Source organism: Panicum virgatum, chromosome 5N, assembly GCF_016808335.1.
Source record: "Panicum virgatum strain AP13 chromosome 5N, P.virgatum_v5, whole genome shotgun sequence".
Lineage (NCBI taxonomy): Eukaryota > Viridiplantae > Streptophyta > Magnoliopsida > Poales > Poaceae > Panicum > Panicum virgatum.
The window spans coordinates 15,696,946-15,702,945 of NC_053149.1; positions in this window are offsets into that span (position 1 = coordinate 15,696,946).

Sequence of the window (6,000 nt, forward strand, 5' to 3'; positions counted from 1 at the left end):
TAATTAGGTAATATGTTTAATCCGAGCTTTTTCTTGGAAAGTTTTAGGAAGAAATTAAATGTTCTTTCTTGATTGCACAATTACTACATTACAAGCACATGTTTCTGTTCGCTCACATGTGTAACTTAATTAGGTAATATGTTTATCCATGTGATTTAACGAGGACTGTATGCAGTCTAAATGGTATTCCGGTGCAGATCCACGGTTACGAACATATCAGTCAAAATGGTACCTCGGTGTATTTCTATATCTTTATTTGCGCACCGCTCCGCGGCCGGCTAGGTAGGCCACGTCGGTAAAAAAATATTCACCGTCCATTCTAAGATTTATGGTCGCCGTTCGTTCCCGCTAGTTTATTTACTTTGCTGCGGTAAAAAAAATATTGCTCCTCGCGAAGCATCCAGCAGCTTCTCCGTTTGATCTCTCCTCAGAGCAGATGTGGAGGAGGCAGAGCAGATGTGGAGGAGGCGGCGGCGGCGCTGCTAGCGCGCGCGGCAGGGGCGATCTATCCGTACTCCATTTTGCCGCGTCGGCATCCGGGCTCTCTCCTGCTCATCTCCGCCTTCGGTCTGCTGCGGCTTGTCCTTCGCCGCCGCACTACGGTACCCCTAGCTGGACCGAATCCAGTTTCCTTCTCTGATCGATTCCTGCCATCTCCGGCAGCCCCTCCTAAATTACTTCCGCGAGCAACTCACTTACCACCAAGGTTCACATTTTCGGCGGAATTTCGGCGAAATTCCGGTAAAAATTTCGTTTCCGCTAGTTACCGATTAGAGAAATTTCGCTATTTTTCGGTGAATTTCGTTTCGAAATTCAAAAATTCAAAAAAAATTGTAAAAAAATATGATAAAAATATGATAAAAAACTAGGTGCTTTTTTGAGCGAGTAGCACTTGAAATCGTTCAAATATAAGTTGATTTGGTTGGTTAAAATCACTAAATGAGTTCGGACCCGTTAACGATGAGTGGACCCGTTAACCCGTTAACACGGTAAACCTTATCTGCTCGTCACTCGTCACCCCTGAGGTCGCCCGAGCATCTTTTTTCCCCTCCACGGTCTCCTCTCTGGTCCCCTCCGCCGCCAGCGGCGATTTTCGCCTCCCCACACCGAAATCTCGGCGGAAAGGCGGCGAAATCCGGGCGGGATGGGGCGGATCCTGTTCCCTGGATGCGCTGCCGGAAGGGCGCCGTAATCCGGGCGGATTTCGGTCTATTACCGGCGGAAAACCGGTGAAACTGACCGGATTTCGCCTCGGCTCCGGGAACTAAGGTATGAGATGGTTTTTTATGTTGATGCTTGTTGATGTCGATCTAAGTTAGTTGATTTGAGATTCTAGAGACCATGTGACATAGAAAGCATAGAAAAAATCAATTAGTTGATATGTATGAATTTTTTCATGTTAGTTGATATGTATGAATTGGTAGTTTTAATGAATTGTTAGTTTATGTGATATTCATGGGTTGTTAGTAGGTATTCATCAAAAAGAACATGAGTTGCTACTTCATGTGTTATTCATGAACTTACACCTTGCTATTTTTCTGTAATTGTAGGACAATGCCAGACCTAGTGTGGGAGCATGGCCAAAATATCAGGGGTGGTTTCAAATGCAAGTATTGCAGGGAGGAGAAGAGTGGGGGAGGAGCAACAAGGTTCAAAGAGCATTTGGCACATAGGGGGAAATATGTGAAGGACTGCCCTTCGGTTTCAGCCGAAGTTAAGGCCTTCTTTAGTGAGCAGTTGGACAGGAACAAGGCTAGAGCTAAAGCAAGGGCCCGAGAAAAGCTGCTGAGGGACCAAGCTGCAAGGGGGCCGCACATTGACTTAGAGAAGGAGGGAGGCCAGGGGCTCGACGAGGATGCAGAACTGGAGCACCTTTGCTTACATCCACACCAAACTGCGCAATAGGTTGAGCCACCAGAAATTGGACAAATTGGTCTTTGTGAACTACAACCTCCGCTTGCGTCTGTAATGTGCTACTAGAGGGGTCGATCCATATGACTATGATCCAGTTAGCAGTTTCATGGATCTTTCTTTGTACCGGCAGTCATCAGCAATTCAAGATTGGATGAAGCAATCAAGGTCCAATGGAGACCCAGCATTTGATGAAGACTCAGACTTCACTGACACTCTATTGCCGAGCTAGATGTTCACTGACATAGGCTCTTCTCATGGTCACGATGAAGATGTGGAGACATGGGCCGAAGAAACAATTGGGGACACACATCTGGGAAAAAGGAAGACTAAAATTGGTCCCGAAATGAGAAAAGGGAAGAAACCACGCACTGAGGATGAGTTAGGTAGTGACGATACCACACCTGAGCCTAGTGGTGGTGAGGACATTGGTGATGATGATGATGATGATGATGATGATGATGATGATGATGATGATTCCAGTAGCAGTGAAGGTGATGGCAATGATGGCAACGAAAGTGGTGGTTATCGTATATCTCCTACTATAAGGTTCACTGGGGAGGAGGACTTCACCCATGCAACACAAGATACAGATCATGGAGCACCTACTTCACAACGACAAACAACATCGACACGTCGACATGGTCGACAGGCCCCACTTCCATATGATGAAGATAGCTGAAGCGTCCCCTCATAAGAGAGAACTTAAATGTGATACAATACACCAGTCCCAGGAGGCTGATGCCGCATTTATTACATCAGATGGTTCAAAACCGTACAAACCTTGGAGGACACTCGATACAGATGATAATAATAATTAACCAAGCGACGACATAACACCAGACCGCAAACCACATGGGGTCTAGCACAGGCTCAGAGTATTGCGACAGCGGAGGCATCTCGAACAGGGCCGATTCCACAGGCAAGGTTGGGTGTAGAACGTTAACCCTACTCAGCGTCGTCTGGCACGAAGTCTGGGTCTTCTTCTGTAAAAAGTAAGAGTGGGGTGAGTACAAACGTACTCAGCAAGTCCAACCACACCCACGGAGGGGGTTATATCAGAATAATATGCATAGGTAAATCAAGGATAAGGTTACGGTTTAATTTACAGAAGAACGATACTTTATGCAGGGGGTTCATTTAACAGAAAACCTTTTTAGAAAAATCAGTTTTTGTAGTAACACGGAGTTCAAGTTTTAAACTGCTACCGGACTCCCCGTCCGTCGTAGCACACGGCACAACTGCCGGACATAATTCCAAAACAACTCACACCAGCCCATCCCAATGAAACACTAGTTATGTGACCACACCGTAACTCGCCCAATACCGTGGGCACGGCTATTCGAATAGATTCTTAACTCTGCATAGGTGTGCAACTTTACCCACAAGTAGGATACCACAACTCGAACACCGTCGTGTCGGTGTAGATCCCAACATAGCCATTACCCACCTTAGCTAAGCCTGACTAGCCATCACGGGATTCACCAAGGGGTCATCGACCTAACTCTGAGGTATAACCGGGGTATAAGTCACACTGAGCATATCCCTGCTCCTTGGTCACCCGTTGCTCTCAGCCCTCCTGATGGCTATCACACCAACTAGTGGGATTTATGCTACGCCGTTGCCCATTCAACGGTCGAGTGGTTTGCACGATAGTGGAGTTAGGTGAGATGACACACCAACTCGGTCCTTAGGCATGATAAGATGGATATCTCCCTTCTTTGCCCTGCCACAATGGCACGAGCACACCAAATGGCAAATCACGCAGAAATGTCATCCATCCCGTCTAAACTCATTTTGCAAAAACACCACTTTTATCCCATCCCACATACGCACACATTTTCTTTATAAAAATAAATCATATTATGAGTAAAGTCCTAAGCATTCTAATATCGATTAACGTCCAAGCAAAATCAGACATTAATCTAGGTGGTCAAGGAATGGTTATCACAAATCAAGGGGTGGCTATCCAACCATGTTTTTATGCAAGCAAAACATATGCAATTTTATAAAGCAGGCCATTGGGTTGTGTTTATAAAAACTAGGACAGAAACATGCATCAAAGGATGGGATTGAACTTGCCGTCTTCGTAGCCTTCGGGGAGGTCCTGTCCTTCGGGCTTGGGGTCACGGAACGGGTCCTCGTTCTCCTGCTCATAGCACAGCTCGTTGACGGGTTCTCCTTCGTTTACTCTGTGGTCTACAGCGTACACAAACAAGCACACAATCAAAACACAGAAAATAAAGATTTGTCGTTGAGCTCGAAACGGGGACACATAAAATATAGAGCATGGAGTGATATTTTTGGGTGTGCTTTTAATGGCATGGTCAAAACTATATTAAGAGAGACGTGGTAAAGTTTTGGGTAGATCCGAGGTTGTTAGGCGCATAAAATGATAGGTCAAGGGAGTGTTTAGGGCCTAAACAAGGGTCCAGGGACCTAATCATAATTAGAAAAAGGACTTGAATAGAATTTTCGGGGACGGTTTGGGTAACCCTGGAAAAGGTAGGGTCTCATTTGCAAATAAGTTTCTATAGTGGGGGTTTTCTTTGTAATTATTATAAGGAGTAGGGCTTAAAAGGAAAAAGGCCAAGGATGGAGGGTTCCTTTAACAAAATAAAGGGAGGGCTAGGGGAGTTTTTGGCAAATAGGTTAAAGGGTGGGAGGACCTTTAGAGTAAAATAAGAAAGGCCAGGGGGCTTAGCACAAATGTGCCCTTCCCCTTCCTCCCGTTACTGGAAACAGGGGAGAGGTGGGCGGCGCACGGCGGCGCCCGTCGCCGGCGAGCCAAGGCGCGGGAACAGCCGGGAAGGAGGGGAAAAGGAGGAGGAGGGTGAAGGGGTTCGATTCCCCACCTCGGCTCGAGCTAGGGTGGAGCGAGGGGGGCGGCTCCGCGGGGATCGACGGCGGCGGCGGGGTGAGTGTGCGGTGGCGGTGCTGCAGGACTGGGGAGGGAGTTGGGAGTGGCGGTGGTGGTCGTCTGGATGGCTGGGGTGCTCGGGGGGGGGGGGCACTCCGCGGCCTCTTTTATAGGCGGCCAAGGCGGTGGCGGTGGGAGCAGGGTGATGGCCGGCGGGGGCAAGCTTGTAGGCGGCGTTTAATGGCGTGGGGCGGCGAGGTTTACCCCGGTGATGCGACGGCACGGCGCAGAGGCACTGGTGGGGCGTCAACGGTGGCGGGGTTCGAGCGGCGAGGTGACGTGACGCCTCGGGCAGGCGGCGACCGCGCTGTGCCGTGGTCGTCGCCGCTGTGCAGCGTCAACGACGGTCGGCCCGTGTCGTGGCGTGCGCGGGCCGGGGTGAAGCACGGCGCGCGGGCGAGCGGGGCCGGACGGAGTGGTGCTGCGCGCGCGCGACGGGGGGGCGCACGGGCCGGTGGCGAGTCCGCGCGCGCGCGACGTCGCGGCGGCGCTGGAGCGGCTCGGGTGCGGCGGGTTTGGCACGCACGGGTGCGCGAGCCGTAGGCCGGGGCGGGGAGGGGTGGCGCGGAGCTGGTGCGGCCGGGGCGCAGTCCAGGGGGGGGCGTGCTCGGTGGGGAGGAAGGGAAGGGAGGGCCGAGCGGGTGGCGCTCGGGAGCGGGCAGAGCAGAGAGGGAGGGGGCCGATCGCGCGGGGTAGGAGGAAGGAGAGAGAGAGGGAGAGAGAAAAGAAAAGAGAAAAAGAAAATGGGAAAGAAGAAAAAGAAAAGAAAAAAAAGAGAGGGGAAGGGCGGGATTCGCGCCGACGCGATGCGGCCCCGGCCTGCCACGCGCGACGGTCGCGTGCGCTCAGCGGGATTCGCGGCGTGGTCTACGGCTGGTCGGCCACGCGTGCGTCGCGCGGAGAGGAGGATGGGACAACGGGTGTTCGGGACAGAGAAATGATCTCGGGATTTGGGGTTTAGGGTTTTAGAAGGATCTCGAGCTCAACGATGAAAATGCTTTTTGGAGAGAAAAAGTATTTTAGCGCGTGATTTAGCTTTGTTAGATTTTTGGGATGTTACAATAGCTCCAACTCTACCTCCAGTGGTCAGTACTACAACCCTTACAGTACTTCTCCCCCTGCAGGGGGCTTTCTGTGGCCACCACCAGGGGTGGTGAACCCGCCACTTC